This window comes from Mirounga angustirostris, unplaced genomic scaffold, assembly GCF_029215605.1.
Source record: "Mirounga angustirostris isolate CCGP_5_RB_7025 unplaced genomic scaffold, mMirAng1.0.hap1 SCAF_13, whole genome shotgun sequence".
NCBI classification, from domain to species: domain Eukaryota; kingdom Metazoa; phylum Chordata; class Mammalia; order Carnivora; family Phocidae; genus Mirounga; species Mirounga angustirostris.
In genome coordinates, this window is record NW_026991721.1 from 39,532,185 (window position 1) to 39,558,789 (window position 26,605).

General features: G+C 41.3%; 1 long non-coding RNA gene across 1 annotated transcript in view; it reads left to right on the top strand.

Moving 5' to 3' along the window:
- Window positions 1-26,019, top strand: part of LOC129046327 (uncharacterized) — a 33,069-nt gene extending 7,050 nt beyond the window's left edge. The window contains exon 3 of the long non-coding RNA XR_008507400.2: window positions 25,757-26,019. This is a non-coding gene — a long non-coding RNA (uncharacterized LOC129046327). The remainder of the gene's footprint in view (window positions 1-25,756) is intronic.
- Window positions 26,020-26,605: the final 586 nt, after the last annotated feature.

Genomic DNA, 26,605 nt, shown 5'->3' on the forward strand with positions numbered 1-26,605 from the left:
TATAGGTGTTTCACCTCCTTGTTTAAATTTATTTTCTAGGTATTTTATTATTTTTGATGCAATTGTAAATGGGATTGTTTTCTTAATTTTTCTTTCCCATCATTTTTTATTATCACTTCTCTCTCTTCTTTTTTTAAAAGATTCTATTTATTTGACATAGAAAGAGAGAGCACAAGAAGGCAGAGTGGCAGGCAGAAGGAGAGGGAGAAGCAGGCTCTCTGCTGAGCAGGGAGCCGGATGTGGGGCTCGATCCCAGGACCCCAGGATCATGACCTGAGCCGAAGGCAGCTGCTTAACCCACTGAGCCACCCAGGCGCCCCTATCACTTCTCTCTTGTTATTTCTTTCCTCATTATCTAGCTTAATTTCTCTTGTTCATCAGTAAAATAAGTCCCATATAAACATCAACTCCCTTATCTTTATATCCTCGTATTGCTCTTACCTGAAAAAAAAACCCAGCCCTGGATAAACCCAAAATATTCCTTTTCCTTGTCTCTACCACTGTAGTTCTATATTGCTGGGATCGAGCCCTGCATCGGGCTCCCTGCTCAGCGGGAAGCCTGCTTCCGCCTGTCCCACTCCCGCTGCTCTCTTGCTGTGTCTCTCTCTGTCAAATCAATAAATACAATCTTAAAAAAAAAAATAAAGCAGGGTTTCTCAACAGTAGCACTATTGACACTTTGAGTCAAATACATTTTGTCGTGGGGATTGTCCTGTGCATTATAGATGTTACCAGCATCTCTGGTATCTACACTCTAGATGCCAAAATTACCCACCCTCAGTTGTGTCAACCAAAAATATCTCCAGACATTGCAAAATATTCATTAAGAGGCAGGTTCTTGTTGAGAACCATTGGTTCAAAGCAACAGAAACCAATTCTAGCTAACTTTAAGAAAAGGGGGATTTATTGAGAGGATAATTGAGTAACTCGTAGACAGACTAAGAGGGAAACAATCCCAGGGGCAAGTGATCTTGGGCCTTCTTTCTAGAAGGGATAATAGATTATCTCCTTCTGCCTTTGGGTATTCCTAATTAAGTTTAAAATTTTCAGCAGAAAGAATCCAAGTTCTGTTTAGATCAGGTATTTATTCCTGTGGCCTGGGAATAGAGTCTGTAACTAGGATCAAGATAGGAGGAGGTGTTCAGGAGAAAAAAAGGGATAGCCACCGTACCTCCTTCATATTCTGTATCTATATTCAGCTAAAGTGACATAACCTGACTATAAGGGCTTCAGTGAATTGGAGTTTATTTTTCTATGGTAATAATAAGCCTGCAGGAGACAGTGGTTGGCATTGGTTCAGCTGCTAAACAGTATTATCATATTGCCTACCTCTTGCCTTCTCTCAGCTCTGGCTTTTCATCTTCAAGTTTACTGAAGGTTGAAAGATGGCTGTCATACTTCCTGCATCATGAACTTGACCACATTCAAAAATAAGAAAAACACAGGAGTTGGATGAAGGCAGCAAAAGGACCTTTTATGTGAGAAGTTCCCTCCCCTTTTCTCAGCAAAGGAAAAGCTTTCACTGAAGCCCCCTCAGCAAACAACCCTTAAGTTCCATTGACCAGAAATAGGTTCTATGGCCATTCTCTTAGCTGCAAGATATGATGGGAAAGTTAGTATCTGGCAAAGGGGAATGCAGTAGTCAACTGGCTGAGACCAACCACTATTAACTCCCTGGGTCTGGGCCAGTGATGCCAAATTTGGGGTTCTATTAGCAAGAGGAGAGGGTCTAAGCTGTTAGTTAGGCAACAGTGTAGTGTCTGCCACATTTTCCTACTATCAAATCCACAAACCTACATGATTCTGTAACCAGTTCCTCTTTCTTTCCTCCTGTAACAATAAAAGGCAGTCCCTTTACCTGAATCCATTCCCCTCAGTTCTCAAGGACTTCGTTTTTCTCACTTGGCCATCCCCTGTCTTCCCTGTATCATTAATCTCCCCTAGCCATCACACTCTAGGCATACAAACATGCTCTAGGAGTGTTTTCCATTTTTAAAAATCCCTTCCCTACGAATAGATAAAAAGATGTGATAAAACAGAGTAACGTTTTTATTATAGAATTTAGTGATATTTACTGTGAATTTCATTCAATTTTTCTGTGTTTAAAACTTTCATAATAAAATATTTGAAATAAAACCCTTACCTTGATTCCAAATCACCCTATAATTTGTTCCTCTGGTTATAATGTGTGCAAATTCCTTTAAAAATTCCTTCCTCGGGGCGCCTGGGTGGCTCAGTCGTTAAGCGTCTGCCTTTGGCTCAGGTCATGATCCCAGGGTGCTGGGATCGAGCTCCGCATCGGGCTCCCCGCGGGAAGCCTGTTTCTCCCTCTCCCACTCCCCCCACTTGTGTTCCTGCTCTCGCTCTCTCTCTCTCTGTCAAATAAATAAAATCTTAGAAAAAAATAAAAAATAAAAATTCCTTCCTCAGAGCACCTGAGTGGCTCAGTCGTTAAAGGTCTACCTTCAGGGGCGCCTGGGTGGCTCAGTCGTTAAGCATCTGCCTTCAGCTCAGGTCATGGTTCCAGGGTCCTGGGATCGAGCCCCGCATCAAGCCCCACATCGGGCTCCCTGCTCCTTGGGAGCCTGCTTCTCTCTCTCTCCCACTCCCCCTGCTTGTGTTCCCTCTCTCACTGTGTGTCTCTCTCTGTCAAATAAATAAAATCTTTAAAAAAATAAAAATTCCTTTCTCTACTTGTTCCCCTCCCTTTTACTCTCAGCTTATGCCAATCTGGCTTCCATCTCCTCCTCTCCTCTGACATTTCTCTTACTAAGCTCACCTGTGACTAGACAATTTTCTGTCCTCATCTTAATTAACTATTAGCAGAATTCTTTGCTGCTTACTCCTTTCTCCTTGAAACACGTTGCACTCTTTGGCATCTGACACCATTCTCTCCTAGTTTTCTTTCTACCTTTCTAGATACACCTTTTCAGTCTCCTTTGAGACATTTTTCTCCATTACACAGCTTCTAAATGTTGGCATGTCCCAGGGGTTGGTTCTGGAACCACTTCTCTGTCTATAGCCAATTTTCCCACAAGGGTACTATTGGTGTTTTCGTTGGACACTTCTTCATTGGGCAGGATTTCCCATGCATTTCAGGATGTTTTACATCCCTGGACCCTACCTCCTTGTCCCTCTTGTCAATGTGATGACCCAAATTGCCTCCAAGCAGTCCCCAGAAAATGATACCTCTCAGGGTTAAAAATGATTTTGCCTTTTATTGGGTGATCCCAGCCAGTCCATGACCTTAATAAATATCATACATTTGCTCATTCTCAAGTATCTCCAACCCAAACATCTTTTTTGAAATCCAGACTGCCTGCAACTATGTGCATGGTATTTCTTTTCTTTCTTTTTAGATTTTATTAATTTATTTGAGAGAAAGAGAGAGGAGTGGAGAGTGGAGAGGAGGGGGCAGAGGGAGAAGCAGTCTCCCCACTGAGCTGGGAGCCTGACTCAGGGCTCTATCCCAGGGTCCTGGGATCATGACCTGAGCCGAAGACAGATGCTTAACCACTGAGCCACCCAGGCACCCCTGTGCATAGTTTTTATATCTGAATGGCCTATTACGGAAACCCAATAAGTATTTGATAATCAATGATATAATTAACTAACTTCATCCCGCTCTTGTTTAAAACTAAATTCTTGATCTTCTCCTACCTACTGTTCCCTGGGGGAGCCATGCGGATGTGCTTCTAATGCCCCCCTTCAAAAAAGCCTGGCTGCCCAGCTGTGAGGAATGTGGTTAGCTGACAGCCTCTCTAGCTCTTACTGGCTTCAGGGTCCACCTCAGCTTTTAAAGCCAAAGGTACACTCTTCTTCTGGTATAAAGTGAGAGCATACTCTTCTTGGGGAGGCTCCCAGCAATGAATGAGCAAGGCGGTAGGACAAGGGCCTAGGCCAGTGTAGAACTGCACTAACTCGCCTGCCATCTTTCCCCGGGAGCTCCCCATTGGGCTGGCAGAGACTATCAGATTTGCATCATTGCTGGCGACCTCCCCTTTCACATTTCTGCTTTTGCCTCTTTTCCTTTCAGAAGTGTTATTCCCTGATAAACCTTTTGCACATCTAGCTCTGTCTTGACATCTGCTTCCCAGAGGTACGCACCCAGTTGCTCAAGCCAAAACCCTGTGAGTCATCCCTGATTCTTAGTTTCCCTTCCCACTACCTACCTAATTCATCGACACGTTCTGTTGATCCTACCTGTAAGATACATGACTACTTTCTCTCTCCTGCTACCAGCCTCAAACTAGTGTCCTACTCCCACTCTGATCCCCTCCAATCCATTCTCCACACAGCAGTTGGGGATGATCTTTAAAACATAGCACTGCTCGGGGCACAGTGGGTTAAGCGTCCTTGTCCATCAAATTCTTGTTTTCTGCTCAGTCATGAGGTTGGGCCCCATGTCTGGCTCTGCACTCAGCACAGAGTCTGCTTGTGACTCTCTACCCCCCACCCCCCCACCCCCCACCCCCCACCGATCTCTCTCTCTAAAATAAGTAAATAAATGTTTTTTAAAAAGTAAAATAAAAAATAAAACATAACAATGCTCTACTTGAAAACAATGGCTTCTCATCCAAACTCCTTATTCTCTATCAAGGCTCTTCCTGATAGCTCCTGTCTTTCTGTTCAGCCTCGTTTCTCATTACCTTCTTCTCAGTCACTATGCTCTGGCCATGTTGGTTTCTTTGTTCTTAGAAACCATTCCCAGCTAAGGCTTTTGCCCAAGCTGTGCCCACTTCAGTAGACCACTATTTCCCCTATATTTTACATGACTAGATCTTTCTTATTTATTAGAACTCGAGGGCTACTGGCTCGGAAAAGTCTACTCCAACCGCTCAATCTAAAATAACTTCCTGGGGCGCCTGGGTGGCTCAGATGGTTAAGCGTCTGCCTTCGGCTCGGGTCATGATCCCAGGGTCCTGGGATGGAGTCCCGCATCGGGCTCCCTGCTCCTTGGGAGCCTGCTTCTCCCTCTGCTTCTCTCTCTCTCTCTCTCTGTCTCTCATGAATAAATAAATAAAATCTTTAAAAAAAATAAAATAAAATAACTTCCTTCTCTTCCTTTCCATTATTCTCCCTGATAGGATGTGTGTATATGTGTATGTATGCACATATATGCACAAATTCATTTACATATACAGATATTCACATATATCTTTCCTTAATTATTTTTCTCTGTCTCTCTCATAGACCATAAGATCCATGATAGGATAGACAATATTTGGTTTATCACTGTTTACTGAGAGCTTAACACGGTGTCTGATGCATATAGTAGGCAATCAATACATATTTGTTGAATGAATGAAATAAAATCACCTAATTATGTTAGGTCATTACGTTGTTAGGGATTTTTTTTCTCAGTGTTTTGGCAAAGGGATTTGATTTTTATTTTTGTCTTTTTTTCTTTAGAAATAGAATGGAAATTGTATCCTCTGCCCACTGATATTACAGTGACTAACATACAGGAGATAAATACTAATAACCATAAATCATAATATCTAGATCCATGTTACAATGACCATAATTTCAAGAGCCTCTTGCTTTAAAAATTAGCCTATCCCTGCCCAAAAAGTTTTATAATATCCTTAAAATAATAATCCTACTCCCACTTAGCCGTCTTTAAAAAAAGGAAAGAATAAACTATTTCATACAAAGTAGTATGAAAAATCCTGAGGTATATATTCCATGGATTATAAAAATTTAGTGAGAATAAAATTCGCCCATGCTGCAGTAAGGAACAGTATCAAATAAATATTATGGGCTACATTTATAATTTTTTTTCCTTCCAGCAAAAAGCCTTAAAATGTGCAATGACTGCAGTTATAGAAATCTTATTCCTAATCTCTGGATTTTCATTCCGTGAAGTTAAAAAAAAAGATAACCTCTCACTCCACCTAAGAAATAGACACTATATCCAGAGAGCAAAGTCTCTTTAAAGATATCCTATAAAACTCCACTCTGGGGGCACCTGGGTGGCTCAGTCGGTTAAGCGTTTGCCTTCGGCTCAGGTCATGATCCCAGGGTCCTGGGATGGAGTCCCACATCGGGCTCCCTGCTCGGCGGAGAGCCTGCTTCTCCCTCCCCCTTTGCCTGCCTTTCTGCCTATTTGTGCTCTCTATCTCTCTGTCAAATAAATAAATAAAATCTTTAAAAAAAAAAAAACTTCACTCTGATAAAAGTTAACCTGAAATACTTGGAAAACTAATTTTATACTTCTTATTCATTCTAAAGAGATCTAAATCACAGTTTGTAAGCATCCTTCCCTAAATTTTTGATTCTTTTTAAAATCTTCGTTAATGCAGGCATTGTCTTATGACACCATGAACTTTTCCAAACAACCTCATCCTTTTGTGATGCCATACAGATTGTATCTTCCCAATCCCCATCCCAAATTGCAGTCCTGGGATGAGGTTACTCATCATGACACAGGGGGATGATCAAAGAAATATGCAAAGGATTGCCAAGGTATGAATAAATGATTTGTCATTCCAAGGTGGTAAGGCCATTCATATGTCATAAAGGGCATGACCAGGCAAGAATGAAGGGGAAGACTATTGGCATAGTTCATGATACCACAAGGAGAGGGGTAAAAATTGATGTTTAAAGGAGTGAGAACAGGGTGCCTGGGTGGCTCAGTCGGTTAAGCGTCTGCCTTCAGCTCAGGTCATGATCCCAGGGTCCTGGGATGGAGTCCTGCATTGGGCTCCCTGCTCTGTGGGGAGCCTGCTTCTCCCTCTCCTACCCACTTGTGCTCTCTCTCTCTCACTATCTCTGTCTCTCTCTCTCAAATAAATAAAATCTAAAAAATAAATAAGTAAATAAATAAAATATAGGAGTGAGAACAGTGGAGAAATTACTTCCCCTCACCATGCTCTCCTAGCACTAAGAAATAACTCCTCTATTAGGCTCTCATAGAGTTTTGAAGATACCATTACTAAAGAAGTTATACCTTTGTGATAGAACTGCAGTAGGCTTTTTTTTTTTTTTAAGGTATTAATCTCCTTTGGTAGAAATAAAGACAGTGAGTTACTTAAAGGCAGGTGCCAAATAGTACTTAGAGGGTGGTCTCAAATAGTGCTCCACAAGAAGAGGAGGGTGAGTCCATATTTGGGAAATCAGTAATGTCAGAAGGAGATGGAACAGTCCTTCATTCCTTCAAGTATGATATCACAGAAAACTAGGAAAGTTTCAGACAAAGTCTCACAAACTAGAGCCCAGGAGTAGAATCAGGCCCATAGACATGTTTTGTTGGCCTGCTTAGAGGGTTGTTTTTTGTTTTTTTTCCAACTTGTTGCCAAGTTGAGAGTTTCCATAATAAAAATCAGAATTTCTGGCTTCTCTTGAAAATGTTGCAGTTCTGACAACCCTTAGCCTGCATTCCTACATGGCAGTGGCTGGCTAGGGCAAAATAGCAGCTTCCTTCTTTGAGCGAGGCAGACACTCTTAGTTTACCAGTCCCCACTCAGCCAGTTTTACTCATATTATCCACCCAGCACTTGTAGGCATTTACGTTTGTGACACTGGCTTGGGGAACTCCATATAACAAAAAGGTGAGTCGATGCTGAGGAACTATGTCGTAGGAGGGAAAGGTAATCTATGACATAGGAACGTATGCAGACCTTGGAAAATTCATGGTGACAAGGATAGAAGCAGCAGAATATTTATATCCTGCCCTTTTAATTCCAAGAATATTCTTTCTGAGCCTGCCACTCTCACCTCAGAGCATTTTGCCCCCATGATGTATTTGAGAGCTTTGTAGTCTATTCATTAATCAAGAAATTAAACTGGATCAGTGGAATTTAATTCATAAGATACTTTCCCAAAAAATTCATTAATATTGGCATAATTCTTATTATATGTTTGCTGTCAGATATCCTTGGTGTCAAACATCCTTGGGTCAGGTGTAGAATAAATCCCATTATCCTGAAGTGGTTTTAGCCATTATTATCTTCAAAGAATAAGGTATTCTATAACATCACCAATTATTTGTCCTTGCAGCATCCTATTCTCCTTACAGCCTACATGCCACAGCTCAGACTGCTTCTTTTCTTGGAATGTCTTTCTCTCTCACTAAACCTGTAGTCATTCTTCAAGGAACAGTGGAGAAATCACTTCCCCTCACCATGCTCTCCTAGCACTAAGAAATAACTCCTCTATTAGGCTCTCATAGAGTTTTGAAGATACCATTATTAAAGAAGTTATACCTTTGTTATAGAACTGCAGTAGGCTTTTCTTTTTTAAGGTATTAATCTCCTTTGGTAGAAATAAAGACAGTGAGTTACTTAAAGGCAGTATTTTCGTTTCTCCAGGACTTAGAAATCTAAAGGCATTGAATAAATATTTGTTGAATGAATGGTCCTAAGCAGATATAGAAATCTACTAGGTCAAAAGGTTATGGGGTGGGGACATGATGGGACTTGCTATTACATAATAAAAAATTTCCATAAAGGGATGAAGCAGTATATGATGTCATGTGAAAATTCTGTGAGAACTTATCTGATGACACTGGTCGGGAAGTGCTAACTACGATAGAAAAAGAGCTAGACTGTGCATTTAGGTGACTAGGGTGATGCAGGCCTCTCAGGAGTCTTCCCATGCCCAGATAAGCATTAATACCTACCACAGTGCCTGGAACCTAGTAAGCCTACAATAAACCCGTGTTGAATAAATTAACGAGGGAATGAGTGTGGAATGAGTTAGCATATACTGGGCTCTGGGCCATCCTAAACCAGGCTTTGGTTCTAACCTGGGTTAGTCAGGAGTGATTTGGTTTCTGTGTCAAGCTGAACTGGCACATGCCTATGTTCTGAGTTGGGCTGATCTCTTAGCTGAGGACAACATGGTTGTTTATCTATGTCAGTATCAATCTGGGAACCACGCTGTATCGCGATGGTGCTGGCTGGGATTCTGACTGAACTGTAAACTGATTTCTGAACTGATATACTTGGACTGGTCAACAGGTTTGATCTTAGATATGGGCTCCAGTTTGGGCAGGAGATTGGTTTGGGATTTTCCTTGGCTATGCAATTAGCCCATAACTCAAATCGTGAACTAGGTCAAACCAGAATGTGGTCAAAATTCAAAGATAAAAGAAATTAGTAACTCGAGTAACTTCTGAACACAGTATTTTGACATATATACGCTAAAGATCAAAAGAACTATAAGCAAATTTTTTTTTACTTTTTTGCGCTACTTTATTGAGCTACGATTGACATATAAAAAGCTATACATATTTAACCTATACAGCTCAATGAGTTTGGAGGTAAGTATACACGTGTGAAGCCATCACCCCCGTGAAGGCCACACATATCCATCACTTCCCAAAGTTTCCTCCCACTCTCTTTACTGCTGTTGTCGTTGGTGTGTGTGTGCCTGTGTGTGTATGTGTGTGTGTAGTAACAGCACTTAATGTAAGATCTACTCTGTTAGCAAATTTTTTAAAAAGATTTTATTTATTGGAGAAAGAGAGTGAGAGAGAGAGAGAGAGAACAAGCTGGGAGAGCGGCAGAGGGAGAGGGAGAAGAAGACTTCCCACTGAGCAGGGATCCCGATGCGGGGTTCAATCCCAGGACCCCCGGGATTAAGGACACTTAACCCCCCATGAGCCGAAGGCAGATGCTTAACTGACTGAACCACCCAGGTGCCCCTGTGAGCAAATTTTAAATGTATAATATAGGATTGTAGGCTACAGGCACTATGCTGTATAGTAGATCTCCAGGACTTATTTATCTGGAATTTGACCCTTTGACGATCACCTCCACAATTTCCCCTCTCCAAATCCCTCGTAACCATCACACTACTCTCTGCTTCTATGAGTTGAACTATCTGAAATTCCACATATAAGTAAGATCATTCAGTATTTGTCTTTTTATGTCTGGCTTCTTTCTTTTTCTTTTAAGATTTTATTTATTCATTTGAGACACAGAGATATATATAGAGAGAGAGCATGAGCAGGGAGAGAGGCAGAAGGAGAAGGAGAAGCAGGCTCCCCGCTGAGCCAGGAGCCCAATATGGGGCTCGATCCCAGGACCCTGGGATCATGACCTGAGCCGAAGGCAAATGCTTAACCATCTGAGCCACCCAGGCGCCTCTGTCTAGCTTATTTCACTTAGTGTAATGTCCTCTGGGTCCATCCCATGTTGTTGCAAATGGATTTTTTTCCCTGTTTAAAGCTGAATAATATTCCATTGTTTGTATGTACCACATTTTCTTTATCCATTCATCTATTGATGAAAATTTTTATTGTTTCTATGTCTTGGCAATTGTAAATAATGCTCCAATGAATATGAGAGTGTAGTTATCTCTTCAAGATCCTGATTTCAATTCCTTTGGGTAAATATCCAAAAGTGGGATTGCTGGATCATATGATAGCTCTATTTTTAATTTTTTGAGGAACGTCCATGCTATTGTTCATAATGGCTGTACCATTCCATTCCCACCAACAGTATACCAGGTGTTCCCCCTTTTCCACACCCTCACCAACACTTGTTATCTTCTGTTTTTTTAATAATAGCCATTTTAGGGGCACCTGGGTGGCTCAGTCGTTAAGCGTCTGCCTTCGGCTCAGGTCATGGGGGATCGAGTCCCACATCGGGCTCCCTGCTCGGCGGGAAGCCTGCTTCTCCCTCTTCCACTCCCTTGCTTGTGTTCCCTCTCTTGCTGTGTCTCTCTCTGTCAAATAAATAAATAAAATCTTTAAAAAAAAATAGCCATTTTAACAGTTGTGAGAGTCCACAGATTGCCTTTTCATTTTGTTGATAGTTTCTTTTGCTGTGCAGCCCAAATGGACACAAGGCAAATAAAATTAACTTTTTAAGTTTTGTCCTTCACTATGCTCTTTAATATTCTGGAATAAATGGACACTCTATAATTTAGGTCATTGGTTCTCTTTCAGATCCATGAAGTCAAAGCTATTTCATAATAATACTAAGATGTTATTTATTGTATGTTAACATGCAACGGAATCATCATTGCTAACTTTACAAAATCAATAAAATTGATTTTAAAAGTCTTTAAAATTTTCTGGGTTTGATTTCCAATATGATAAGTATGAGTGAAAAGGAATCTGGAGACTAAAAAATTTGAGAATTTCTTCTTTAGAACAAAACCTATTCTTTTCTCCTAAACAACAAAAAGACATACATGGTTATATTTCTCTGTCAGTATTGCTCCTAGAATAGTCTCAACCACTTATATTGACTAACATTTAACCGAAGTAACTAAATTCTATTTGACAAAACTGGGGGGATGAATAAATGAGAACTGCCTGTTGTACAGGAGTTTTCTAGCAGACTAGCAAAGCTCATGAATACATGTAATACAACTTTTATGTATCTTTTCAACTTCTTAAAGTAGCAAAAGCAAACATGTTTACATGCTTATTATAGCTTCTCTATAGCATATAAAAATAAGAAGCAAAACTATGTACATCTTAATCTATGCTTAATAATAACCAATGATGCAGTACTCGACATTATTTAGAACCTATCTAGGTATTCGATGATTGTCATTTATTAACTTAATATCAGTCTCATGCTTTAAGTTTAAAAACTTGGAAATTGGGGCACCTTGGTAGCTAAGTCAGTTAAGCATCTGCCTTCGGCTCAGGTCATGGTCCCAGGGTTCTGGGATCAAGCCCCACATCGGGCTCCCTGCTCAGCGGGGAGCCTGCTTCTCCCTCTCCCTGCCACTCCTCCTGCTTGTGCTCTCTCACACTCTCTCTCTCTGTCAAATAAATAAATAAAATCTTAAAAAAAAAAACTTGGAAATTAATTAGGTTACTACAAATCATGCACATGGCTAAATATAATTACTAATGAAATAAAACATTTGTCAGTTTAATGATTCAATTTAGTTGAACATGATTTTGTATTTCATAATCTTAAACATTATTAATGACCACTAGCCAGAGACCACTAGGAACACTCCTGTGGTTGAACCAGTTTGGTTTATAACTCATTGTAGCAGGAAAGAGCATATATGATAGGCCACCATGGGGTGGCTCAGTAAAAGGGTATTAGAAAGTACTGATAGGACTTAAATTTGGTTGCGTGATGTTGAAGAAGGTACAGGAAGAGAGGGTTTACTCTAGGTTGGGTGTTGTCAGAAAGTAGGGACAATTCTATGAGTATCTCAACAAATCTTATTCATAAGGAGGACAAGGTAAAGCAAGCCTAGAGCTTCCCCTTTTCTTCCTGCAAGCCTAAAGCAGCATCAAGCACTCATACTCACTGGTATAGGAAGATATTTGGTATTTTATGGCTTGGACAATGTTCTTGTTTTGTCTGTGTTCAGACATGATTATTGGAGTGGGCTTGTTTTTCTCTTAATCCATCATGGTCACAGAGTGGCCTGGCCTTATCTGATGTTGATGTTCTGTGAAATAGTTCATGTTCAGCAGAAGATCATCAAGCTGTCCCTGTGAGTGCCGAGCCAGCTCATAGCAACACTGAGGCCCAGCAGCTGATAGCATCCGGCTGGTTCTTAGATGTCAAGGGCTGCTTTTTTTTCTTTATTAGCGTGATGTAGAAGTAGTGTTAGCTCATTTGGTCAGTGAACCTCCTTATGTTTAGGAAAAACAAATCCAAGCAGAACAAAATGTACATTTATATTTTACTTAACACTGATAAATCAGAGAAAAGAGAAATCTATTTTTTAAAACCAAAATTGTTAAATGAGTCTTGAAGGGATTCAGAAGATGCTACCTCAAAATATGCTAATTTGGCCTACTGATTATTTTGAGCTAAAGGCACTTGAAAAACAGTAGATACAAGAAGGGCACTCACTCTGACTTCCCCTTTTCTTCCTGAAAGCAGGAGATAAAACTCCCACGTGAAAGATGTCCTCTCTGTATCTGGAGGAAAAGAACATTCCTATCACCAGAGATAGGAAACTGAGGTCACAAAAAATCTGTACGAACAAACCTTATTAAAATAACTCTACCTTCCTTGAGCTTCCCCAAATATTTTTAGTTACTTTTTCACAATTGCTACTCTTTGTTCAACCTAGTATAAAAGCACTTAGGTCTAACCATTTTTTGGGTCTTTATTTTCCAGTAATGCTTCTCATGTACATGTAAAAATAAAATTTATATGCTTTTCTTTTTTTTTTTAAGATTTTATTTATTTATTTGACAGAGAGAGAGACAGCAAGAGAAGGAACACAAGCAGGGGGAGTGGGAAAGGGAGAAGCAGGCTCCTGCTGAGCAGGGAGCCCGATGCTGGACTCGATTCCAGGACCCTGGGATCGTGACCTGAGCCCAAGGCAGACGCTTAACTGAATGAGCCACCAAGGCACCCCTGCTTTTTTTTTTCTTAATTTATGTCAACTTAATTCTCAAGCCAGCCAAATACCCTAAGAGGGTAGAGGAAAAGTTTTGCCTCATCTACAGTCATTTGTCAAAGATTTACCTTAATTATGTGAACTTGGATTCTTAAAATGTTCCTGAGTTAGTTTCTTTTAGAATTATTTTTAGTCTGGCACATTTAAAGTAATAGATATTTGATTTCCTTATTTAAGGGAATTTTAGGAATAGTTGATTTATATGGGTGCTTATTTATCTCTGTAAGCCAACCAGAACAGAGCTCTTTTAATTTAGAAGACTTTATAATCAAATTTATTAATATCATCCAGAAATAGGAAGACATTTCACACTTCTACAAAGAGAAGTAAAGGGCTTTCTAAATTACATACAAGTGGATAGACAGAGATCTAGATTTATAGCTCTAAATCTATAATTTCGACTACTAGTCAAGAGTAAACACAGAAATGCGAAAACTCACTACTTTAGATATCAAAGAGTTGTTACCTCTCCTGGTGAGAAACTGTTCTCCTTTGTGGTATGCATGGTCTTAAAGTAGACAAACAGACAAACAAATAAGACTAACAAACCAGACCTCTGTTTCTCTCTTACCCAACAGAAATAGATAGGTATCGTCCATCTGCATATTTCACCAAATAGTCAGACCTTGATACCACATTCCCAATCATTGCTGTCAAGTTTGGGGACTAACTTATCAGCCATAAGCAAACAGAAACAAAAATAAAGCACAATACTAGTAGAGGAGAAAGTAGAGAAAGAGAGAGTCAGCCAAGTTAAAGTTCTATGGCCAACTAGCATTCACCTCTACAAGCCAAAAAATAAGTATCTGGGCTTAAGCCACCCATGAGCTATACTTCTCCAGCAGTGTAATTTACCTGGCCCTTTCATGTGAATCCGTTGGACATCCTGGCGGATAATCTCCAAAATAGTTAAAAGTATGCATTTTTGGAAAGGTAAAATCATGACTGATACAAATATAAACATGTATCAAAAATTTTATTTGAGGGGCGCCTGGATGGCTCAGTCGTTAAACATCTGCCTTCGGCTCAGGTCATGGTCCCACAGTCCTGGGATCGAGCCCTACATCGGGCTCCCTGCTCAGCCAGGAGCCTGCTTCTCCCTCTCCCACTCCCCCTGCTTGTGTCCCTTTCTCGCTGTGTCTCTCTCTGTCAAATAAATAAAATCTTAAAAAAAAAAAAATTTTTTTTATTTGACTCATTAATTAATTAGGGAACCAATAAGATGTTATAATGGGGTTCAAAGAAGAATAAACAATGCTGAAATAAATTTTACAATTAGATACAAAATTGGTCTATCAACTGGGCAATAATCAATTGCATTCCATCAGACATAATTCATTTCCATTTCTCTGGACAACAACATCTGCATTATCCTCTGTTTTCTACAATTTACAGAGTTATAAACTAGTTCAAAGACAATGAAGTTTGGGGTAACTGGGAAGGGTGCATTAGACAGGCACTAGTAATCATTTTGTTAGTCCGTTTAAAATTTTTCCACAATTTTTCCTGACAGATCCCTTTTTTAAAAACATGTATATATATGTATGGATAGATATAACTAAAGAGATTTTTGTAGAGGGGTACCTGGGTGGCTCAGTCAGTTAAGTGTCTGTCTTCAGCTCAGGTCACTATCTCAGGGTCCTGGGATCTAGCCCCACGTTGGGCTCTCTGCTCAGTGGGGAGTCTGCTTCTCTCTCTCTCTCTCCACCTCGCTCTCATTCCCTCTCTCAAAGAAATAAATAAAATCTTTTCAAAATTAGATTTTTGTAGGATTATATAAGTAATAAAATATTTTGAAAGACTAGTTTGTTAATATGGCTTGGGGGGTTTAATATGGGTAGAGGTAGGAAAGGTAAGATAAATAAAAGAGGAGTCAAGAAAAAGGAAGAAAAAAATGTGTTTTAAAAAATCATTGCAGGGCACCTGGGTGGCTCAGTCAGTTGTGTCTGCCTTTGGCTCAGCTCATGATCCTGGACTCCCAGGATGGAGCCCCACATTGGGCTCCCTGCTCGGCGGGGAGTCTGCTTCTCCCTCTGCCCCTCACCCTACTTGTGCTCTCTCATACGTGTGCACGCGCTCTCTCAAATAAATAATAAATAAAATCTTGAAAGAAAGAAAGAAAAGTCATTGCTTGAGGAGCTCTTGGCTGGCTCAGTTGGTGGAGCATGCAACTCTTAAATTCAGGATTGTGAGTTTGAGCCCCATGTTGTGTGTACTTAAAAGTAAAATCTTTTTTAAAAAATCATTGCATATATTACCATATTTATACATTCCAGGTTTTTGTTCTAGGTGATAACACATGTTTGTTACATTTTTTTCAGAACCGTTAGGTAGTTATTTTTTTTTCCCCCCAAATAAAATTTAAAAAGAAAAAGAAAGTCTCAGACTTCAACTCTTACGGGAACTAGGATGTGGTTTTCAGTTAGCCAGGCTAGCCTGGTCTGGTCTTTGCTTCTTCTTCTTAGTTGTCAATGATCCTCTCTTAAATGTTTCCAGTGTATGTTAAATCTGACTTTATTTGGCTTCTTTGTTCAGAAACTGAACCCCTCCCAAGCTCTTCCCTCTCTCTGTAGTCCCTTCCCTAGGGCAAGGAGCGATACCAGTTTCTGATTCTGGAAGTCAGATAAATTTAAATTCAAAACTCATTTACTGGGCCAGAGAACTAAGTTCATTTGGCTATGGAAAACCAGTCTACCCAGGTGAGGAAGATTATGGCCAAATACCCTGAGAAACTTCTTCAAAAACCTTCCCTAGAGAAATGCCACTGGGATCCTGAGCAGAGGCATTGTTTGGGAATGATATGACATAGAAGAACAAACCCACGAGCTGCAGGTTCAGACACAGCTGAAATATCTCTTGCAATAGGGAAGGACTGAGATGGCCAGACTCTGGAAATACCTTCTCTGATATGTCAGGGTCCAGTCCCCCGAAACTAAGAGCTCCTGACCCACCCCCACTATCCACATCCAGCCTGTCCCATAAAAATAACAGTGAGTTCCCTTTATTTAAGTCAGCCTGCTAATGAAACTGAAACAGTTTCCTTTCCTGACAAATGCTACTAAAGTTTACCATAAAAATAAAACTGAAATCTAGATCTTACATGCTGATTATAGTCAGGAACTTATTTTTACCGAACATCACTTACTTGTTCACAGTGAACAGATTTATCTACTCACCACAGATTTACCTATTCATTATCTAATCCAGCATTACATATCTGTAGCAAGAACAAAACTACCCAGTTCTATTTAACTCTTCATATTTCAAATCACTTGGATTCTATTACCTATTAGGAGATGCTTTTTTAAAAATCATGACTCTCATACAAATATAAAATGAACACATACCAAAAACTTTATTTAATTCATTTATTAATGAGGGAACCGATAAGATGTTACAACTGTGAAACCTAAACCAGCTACCTGGCAACCCTCATACTCAGCTGGACACTGAGAAAAGGAACCATACCTTACTTTACTATAACCGTGTACTATTCCTGTCTTCATTAGCATGAGTTTGTTATTCTCCTGTCTTCACTTAGCATCACTTAATTTTTCCTGGAGTCTCCTGCCCAGACAAATGGTTTGATTGTTTATTACAGGAACTTCCTGAAAGAACCATCGACACTTTAATGGAGAACATCAATAGTTTGCCCCTTAGGATTCTTTGAATCCTTTCCCTCAAATCCACTTTTTGGCTGTTTCTACCAATCCTGAACTATTGTATCATGATCCTGACCTGATCATAATTAAATCTTTATTTTAAAAGTCACCCTAAATCAAACTTCCAATTCTCTGTAAAATTCTCTTTGCCTTCTCCTTCCAAAATACTCCAAAGCTTTGTGAAGTGGTGTTCTTCCTTATCATGGTAAGCAATAAACTCTGCTTCATCCTATAACAGATTGTGTTGGTGATGTTAGACAGCTAGTTTAGAGAGAATCCAAGGAGTATAAAAGCCACCAGGATACTGAAAAGAGTTTGCTTAATAAATGCAAAACTGATTTCTTCCACAGTGAGGGAGGGAAATCAAAGGAATCTCTGCCAAACAAAATTCATTTGCATGTCTTTAGACAAGAGTCATTGTACTGGTATCAGTTATCTACAATTTACGGTGTTTTAAATAACTCAAGGACAACAAAAGCCTCGAGACCCCATAAAATCAGAAGACCTGGAAGTGTGTGCTAGACAAGACCTATTTTCCATTGAAGATGCCAATAATCTTTGTGGTCTCTTTCAGTCTCTTACAATTTTTCCTTATATGCTACACATGGCTGTTTCTTCAGAATTATACCACACTGTTTAAGTAACAGAAAACATTCTCTTCTTATTCTCTTCTTGGTATACCTGGTTTGATTCTCATGCCTACATGCCTCAATTTTGCTATGTTAGTAGTTCTTTCATCTCTGGACTTAGAAACCCAAAATGGTTCTATAGTGACTTCAAAATAACTATACACCAAAGCAAACTCTTTTTGAGAGCCTTGAAGATTTTCTAATAGCTGCCACCTCCCTTCTCAATCTTACCAGCTCCATTGTTTTTCTTACTGTTTCAAGCATCTTCCTCTGCTGTAAAATCTTCTATTTATGTGCTGTTAAAAAACAAAAAACAAAAAACAAAAAACAGGTCCCAGAATGGGATTGTGCTAAGCCAAACCAAGGCTTAATGCCTAACCAAATTACACTTTCAACCTTCTCCAGGAATGTAGTCTTTTTCTTTTCTTTTTTTTTTTTAAAGGTTTTCGTGGGGTTTTTTTATTTTTTAAAGATTTTATTTATTTATTTATTTGGCAGACAGAGAGAGACAGGGAGAGAGGGAACACAAGCAGGGGGAGTGGGAGAGGGAGAAGCAGGCTTCCCACTGAGCAGGGAGCCTGATGCGGGGCTCGATCTCAGGACCCTGGGATCACGACCTGAGCCGAAGGCAGACGCTTAACAACTGAGCCACCCAGGCGCCCCTTTCTTTCCTTTTTTTTTAAGATTTTATTTACTTATTTGAGAAAGAGTGAGCAAGAGAGAGAACATGAGCAGGGGGAGGGGGCAGGGTAAAGGGAGAGGGGGAAGGGGCAATGGGAGAGGGAGAAGCAGGTCCCCAGACTTAAGAATCATGACCTGAGCTGAAAGCTGACACTTAACCCACTGAGCCATCTAGGTACCCCTCCAGGAATGTCATCTTAGCTAGTCAGTCTGGAATTTTCTGGTCAGCACCAGTGACATAATCTGCCACATAGACCCTTTCCATCCCACAAAGGAAGGTGAGGTAATTTGCTCTTTCCTTATTTCTTACTCCTGCCTATGAAAGTCTTCCATTTTGTACAGCGGAGCTCCATTCTGCTTGCTAGATGGGATGCCGCCCAATTCATGAATTGTTGAATAAAGCCAATTAGATCTTCAAGTTTACTCAGTTGAATTTTTTTTTATTTAACAATGCCAATCTTGCTTATTCTTCCTTCTCTTTCCTAAAACTTACCTTTTTGTCTAAGTTCTCTCTACTCTTCTATTAATTCATATTCTTTACATTTGTCAAGGCTGAATTAAGAGTTAGTCTTTTGCAGGAAGTCTTCCTCGGGTGACTTATCCCAAAACCCTCCTCTGTATTGCTCTTCGTAACCTCTCAAGTTGTCAAATCCAGCCTTTGTGCAATTGGTTATCCTTCTTGGCCTCTTGGCAGCATTTGATGCTGTTGGGCAGCCTCCCCTTGACACTCTCTCCTCCTTGGCTTCCTTAATAGGGTATTCTTCTGTACTTCTTCCTCTTCCCTGACCTTTTCTCCTGTCTCCTAACCTGCCTCCTGTCACCTAAACATAGGGATTCTCCAATGATCTCCTGGGGCTGAGCAGACTTATTTATCTGCAGTGCCTGCCACCTGCCTTACCTTCCTTGCAGTATTGGCACTATTTCCAAAGCCACACTTATCTGCCAAGGAAAGAGGTGGACTAAGGAGAAACATGGACTTCCACATGGGCTCTGAGGCCCACAGGTGTTGAGACCTGCCCTGAAAGATGCCTTACTTAGCTCTGGTCAGGGCTGCAGTGTGGTGTACATTGGCCAGTGGGGAAAACACAGCATCTCTAGGAGAGGAAGAAGTTTCCCAGGATCCCTGAGAGGGTCTGAAAGCTAAACCAACAAAGGCAGATTAATAAGAGAAAAACATATTAATTTATTTAAGTTTTTATGCGACATGGGAGCCTTCATAAGGACATGAAGACTTGAGCGTTTTTTGTTGGATTTAATGAAGAGTAGACAGTATGGAGGAATATGGTAGGTTAAGGAGTATGAGTTAAGTGTAGTAAACTGGGGGAAACCTGGCAAGGCCTATTAGGATTTTTCTTGACACCCTTTTGTCTTCAGAATGAGGGTGCTCCTTTCCTCTGGGTATAAGGAGAGCATCTCTCACATGAGGGTTTTATGACTTATTTCAGGTGAGAAGGGGAAAGTTGGAGTGACCTTCCTTCTTCTGCCATTTCTCAAAACTTCTTCAGCTTAAAATATTCAATATGGCAAGGTACGCTATTTTGAGATAATGTGTCCAGAGCCCCAGCACCTTCAGTGGACCACTTGGATGTTGGCACAACTTCCCAGAATTCCAATAACTCAGACCTCCGACAGCTCTGGTAGTCACTCAGCCAGAGGATGTGGGTCTATGCAACTCCTGGCACTCAGACTGGGGAGCTATCCCTGGAGTCAGGTAAGCTGGAGGGCAGCAGGCCTGTGTTAGCCCAGATAACTTAGTTCCCTAGAAATCGTGAAAGTTCTATCATATCCAATTTTGCCTTTTCCTTCCATTAGTAAGAGAATCCCTAGACTTCTGGTTTATATGAGATACTGTGATCAAGGAAGGCATATAGGCCTCCCAGAACACCCCCTTATCTTTGGAGGGAAGGACAAAGCTCCATCTGTGAGCCTGGGAAAGCTCCCACTGGGAGGGTGAGGGGCCTTTGGAGTTCCTGCTAAAACCCTTAATTTGAGAGGACATCAAGCAGTGGCTTTCAGTCAGAGCTTCTGTCTTGGACTTCAAAGGCATTACATGATCCCCAGATGGGTTAGATAAATAAGTGTGTCAAAGATTTTTTTTTCCAAAGATTTTATTTATTTATTTATTTATTTGAGAGAGAGAGCATGAGAGGGGGGAGGGTCAGAGGGAGAAGCAGACTCCCCGCTGAGCAGGGAGCCCGATGTGGGACTCGATCCCGGGACTCCAGGATCATGACCTGAGCCAAAGGCAGACGCTTAACCGACTGAGCCCCCCAGGCACCCCTCATAGATTTTAAAAAGATATGAGCACATACTGTGTGTTAGACCCTATACTAGACATCTGAGTATGTGTGAGAGAAAAGTAAGTTAAAACATTACCTATGAACTTTGTTCACCAGTGGGGCTTCATTTCCTCTTAGGAATGAGCACGCTCATATACTCTGCAGATAATAGAAAGTATAAAGCAGTCTGATATGTAATAATCTCCAATATGTATTATTCAGTGAAAAAAGAAAGAAGCAGGGGAGCCTAGGTGGCTCAGTCAGTTTATCATCTGACTCTTGGTTTTGGCTCAGGTCATGATCTCAGGGTCATGGGATCGAGCCCTGCATGGAGCCCTGCGTTAGAATCTGCGCTCAGCGGGGAGTCTGCTGGAGATTCTCTCCCTCTGCCCCTCCCCCTACTCAGCGCATTCTCGCTCGCTCTCTCTCTCACAAATAAATCTTAAAAAAGAAAAAGATAAAGGCACAAAACTATATACTATATGTTCCTGTTTGTGAACACACACACACACAGATGATCTAACACCTTAGTTTCTCGGTTTCTTAATTCTTTGAATTATAATTATCTTGTATGAACATGGCTGGAGAAAAATATACAATTATGCTAATTGATCTGATTTTAAAATTTCTGACCACGATCCTCAAGTGGGCCCACAATGGTACCCAGCAACCCTGCTAATTTCCCTAGACAATTCACATTCCCACTCCCCTAATGTATCATTTAATTCCTCCTCCTTCTCAGGCCTCTACTACCCTTTCCCATTCCTACACTCAGATGATGACCGGCTTTTTATTTCACTGAGAAAACTGAAGGAATCAAAGAGAATTGCCACGTCCTCTCACCAATAAAGTCTACTAACTGCCCTACCTCTCCATCTCCCTGTATGTTTATCTTCCCCGTTAACTGTGAATACTTTATCCAAGCTCCCATCTGAGGTGAACTCTTCCGTTTGTGTGATGATGGCTGTCACCTCCTCTTACCTAACTGGTTGGATTTCAGATTCATTAAATAGAATTTGAGATCCAGTAAACTCTAAAAACTGAGAATTGTAATAAAGCACGTACTACAAAATAAGGAAACTGTGAGTTAACTTGCAAATATAAGGCAGGTGTAGAGGTCCCCAAGAATTTTCACAAGAAAATCAACTGGGCTAAGAATCAAAAGGGGTTTTGCTGAAGGGGTTTTGGAGGTTTTAGTATGGTCATGCTACCGGCTGTATGAACTTGGGCAAGTTACTTAGATTCATGGACTTCGGAAGGGTGTGGGGACCACAGACAAGGCCAGCAAAGCTGCCTTTTGACCCTTGGGTTCCTTCTGTAACAGTCTCTGAATTAGGATCTCACAAGCAGCAGAAATCAACTGAACTAAGTGGAAACAGAACTTTATTAAAAGGATATCGGTGGTTCGCAGAATCTCTAGGAGTGCTGGGAAACCAGGATTGGAGGTTCTGCAGCCAGGACCCAAGCCTACAACACACCCTAGAGCTAATCTGGTGGACACTGCAGCTTTACTAGGCCCAGACACTACAGCTTGTCTCATGGATTCCCCCCAACCTGATCCTGGACACCTGCCTCCAGGTCCACTGCCACTGTTACCTCTGGGAACCAGATGGAGCTGTGGTCACTGCTGCCACTTTACTAGAAGAGATTCTACACAGCCCCTGCTTCTTCACATCTCTAACTTCATACCGACTATCTTTTTCTGAGGAAGCTGCCTCATCCAGCCCTCTACTGCGGAAAGATGTGGGAGCCAAGCTATTGTAAAAACAGAAATGGTTACTGGTTGGACTAGCCACGGGACTTGATTCAAGAGATACAAACCCACAGACCAGCCTGTGACCTATGACTTTGCTCCATGGTCAAAGCCCTGACCAATGGATATGATAAAAGTTATTTAAGTCACTTTGGCTCTCTGCTTCTGAAATTCGAAATTTGAGGAAATATTGAAAGATTCACTGGCAGCAGGGGGAGATATGAGAAGACCACAAAGAGAAACAGAAATTAGACAAAGAGTCTCATTAACAATCAGATTATAGTGCTCGCTTCGGCAGCATGTATACTAAAAACAATCAGATTATAAATAACAAGGGATAATCAAATAACCTGAGCCCTGGGCTAGCCTTGCATTCTGAAGGATGGCTGCTCTGAGATTTCTGTGAAATTCCCTTTCCCTTAGTGCTACATGGATCCTGCTTGAGTGGTGACTACAAAAATTATTAATGTATTGGTTCAAAACCTTCCCCTTTCTCTTCCCCTCTACGGGAAGTTTTCTTTTTCCAGTCTGGTTTCCAGGGTTTTGCATCACAAAGAGTAGAGAATCAGATGGAGGATGAGCAATGTGCTTCTAAGACTGAAATTTTCTCACTGGAGAGAATGCTGAAGACAGAGTGGAGGAAAGGCTAGGGTCTGCCACTCCACAAACTAGGTCTCGGTTGTTCTGAGTTCAAAGTCGAGGGCAAGGGGAAAGTCAGGGAGTAGCTGTCATGAGGGTGCTGCAGGTGGCAGAGATAGGAAAAGGAAAATCTAACCATTTTTTTCTCTGTATTCTTTTCACTTCTTTTTTTTTTTTTTTAAGATTTTATTTATTTATTTGAGAGAGAGAGAGAATGAGAGAGAACACATGAGAGGGGGGAGGGTCAGAGGGAGAAGCAGACTCCCCGCCGAGCAGGGAGCCCGATGTGGGACTCGATCCAGGGACTCCAGGATCATGACCTGAGCTGAAGGCAGTCGCCCAACCAACTGAGCCACCCAGGCGCCCTCTTTTCACTTCTAAGTACATTTTGATTGATAGATTTGTTTCTTATAAAGTGCCATGCAGAGACCAGGCTAAATCCACCAGGATGAAGTCTCATTGGCTCAGTGAGACCATGAAAGACTTCGTTAGCTGGTTTACTGAAGTCCAGACGCTCTAAATTCCTGATGGACAGTTCATTAGGTGGTTGTTGTAATGAACTGAATTGTGTGTCTACTTAAACTCTCTCACTTTACAGTGGCATGTTCTTGTACGGCTACCCACGCCGACGCCAATTTCCTCCTCTGTTATTGAGAGATTACTCTGTTCCAGTGCTATGGTTTACCCTCTGTTGTCCTGCATAATTCTTGCAACAATCTGAGAAACAGTACTATTATTATTCTCACCTTCCACGTGAGGAAGTTGAAGCACAAAGAGGCTAGGCACCTTGCTCAGAGAGAGGTTAGATGCAGGATTCAAAGCCAGGCAGGCAGTCTCCAAAACCCACCCACCACTAACACTCTACTCTCTCTTTGGTGCCTAAACCAACTCCAGCACCGTGCCCACTGTAGCGACCACTGTTTCCGGAGAGGGTTTCCTGTGGTTTCTTTGTTATCATTAGCTCCCGATTCAATCTAGTTTGTGTACCGGAACGCCTGAGCTAAGAGTGTGCTGCAGAATGAGTGCCTGCCACTTTCAGCTTTTAGAGTGGGAGGTGACAGCACCTCTCTCGGGTCTCGCCGGGATTCCCTTAACGTAAAAGGTGGTTTCAAAAGCCAAGGAGCCAAAAGAAGAAAGGACCCTCTCACCACTTGTTTCGTGGTCCCTTCCTAAGGAGAAAGCAAAGTGTGGGTTCAGGAGAAGACCACCCGGGCTCTGCCAGTTCCTAGCTGAGTGACGTTGGGCAAGTTGTTTGTCCTCTCTGTCCCTCAGTTTCCTCATTTGGAAGATGTAAACTAGTACCCTCCTCGTAGAGCTGTTGTGTGGATTAAATGACTTAATATTTATTTGGAAAGTACTTTTAACAGAGCCTGGCACATTTCCAGTGTTGAATAAATTTTACATAAAGATATGTGAATAGGGCGCCTGGGTGGCTCAGTTGGTTAAGCGACTGCCTTCGGCTCAGGTCATGATCCTGGAGTCATGGGATCGAGCCCCGCATCGGGCTCCCTGCTCGGCGGGAAGCCTGCTTCTCCCTCTCCTGCTCCCCCTGCTTGTGTTTCCTCTCTCACTGTGTCTCTCTCCATCAAATAAATAAAAATCTTAAAAAAAAAAAAAAGATATGTGAATAATCTCACCATCTAGTTTTCCATTTTCAAATAATATGTCCAGGTACACTAATATATAATAATGTTAAAATGTTCTCAAAGGAAGAAGAGTGGGGAGGGACAGGGCATACCTACAAAAAAAATGGATGTGATTTATTTTTCTTCACCATCACCCCCTTCCACATCCCCTAGTTGTGTGTTGATAGGGATATCTGACATCCCTTCTCATGTGCCTGTGCAGAGGGCAGACTCTTGTTTGGAGTCCATTGTAAGATCTCTTTCCTTAGTTTGCTTGGTTCTCCTGAGAGTATCATCCCTTTCGGATCCCCTCTCCCTAATGCTGCAGATCCGCTCCTTTGCCCCACAGCCCTGCACTAGTGGGAGAATCTCCTAGCTGCAGAGTGCCTGCCTTGCTAACAGCACAGATGGACCAGGCATGGCCTGTGACCTCAGGTCACTCATGGACCAAGAGGACCAGTACAGTGTAATCTTGAAACTATCCATTCTGCTATATATGAGAACTTGATCTGCTTTCAGGTGGTTCTCTAGCATAATTTACATTCATAATCAGTCAGTTACAACTTGTATTAAGCCACCCAGAAAACTAACACTTTCCACAGAGGAAATTATGTTAAACCAATGTCTTCTGTGGTTTATTCTGGTGCATTTTCTTTTTAATAGCAAGAACATTCAACTGTGGAAAGAATTTCAAGTGGCATAATATTGTAGAAAGGGTCTCTAGCTAGAAGTCATGCATCTTGCTGTTTAACCAAACTCTGGCCCTGTAACACTTTTTCACCTCTCTGGGTTCCCACTTACTAAAACATTCAGTGCTATGGGAAATGGCAAATATTTTTTGATGCTCTCACAGTCAAAAGTGGGCTTCTGGGGCGCCTGGGTGGCTCAGTCGTTAAGCGTCTGCCTTCGGCTCAGGTCATGATCCCAGGGTCCTGGGATCGAGCCCCGCATCGGGCTCCGTGCTCAGCGGGAGGCCTGCTTCTCCCTCTCCCACTCCCCCTGCTTGTGTTCCCTCTCTCGCTGTGTCTCTGTCTGTCAAATAAATAAATAAATATATTTAAAAGAAAAAAAAGAAAGTGGGCTTCTACTAAATCAATGGAACATAGGGACTGAATACCAACTAGTCTAATTCTTCATTTTACAGAGGAGAAATGAGGCTAAGAGCAATCAAGTGACTTCCCAAGGTCAGACATCTAGCTGAGATCAAAGTCAAGACTACGTGGTTAAGAATTGGGTGCTCTCTGGGGCACCTGGGTGGCTCAGTCGTTCAGCGTCTGCCTTCGGCTCAAGTCATGATCCCGGGGTCCTGGGATCGAGCCCCGCATCAGGCTCCCTGCCCGGCAGGAAGCCTGCTTCTCCCTCTCCCACTCCCCCTGCTTGTGTTCCCTCTCTAGCTGTCTCTCTCTCTCTCTGTCAAATAAATAAATAAAATCTTAAAAAAAAAAAAAAAAAGAATTGGGTGCTCTGTTTGCTAGACCCAAGCCATTGTGTGCCTATTGGTTTTTTCTGTGGCAGGAAACAACGTTATGCTTAGCTTAATACACAATTTTCTTCCTTTATTTAGACAGTTCCCTTTGAAGGAAATAAAGTCCTTCCATTTATTGTGATCTACTTTGAGGGATTACAAGCTTTTATCTTATGTTGTTGGTCATAATAATTAAATTTTGAACAGCTTTAAACACTGTGTAATACAAAAAAGTTAAGTAAAACTTTCTGAAAGACAAAAATTTTCCAATTTTATAATTCAATAAGACATTTAACATGCAGGAAAAAAGGAATATTAAAATGCCTTCATTCAGACTTTATAATTGTAACAGCATTTTCCTTGTTAGAGGAAATATTCTTTTTTTTTTTTTTTAAGATTTTATTTATTTATTTGAGAGAGAGAATGAGATAGAGAGAGCATGAGAGTGGGGAGGGTCAGGGGGAGAAGCAGACTCCCTGCCGAGCAGGGAGCCCGACGTGGGACTCGATCCCAGGACTCCAGGATCAT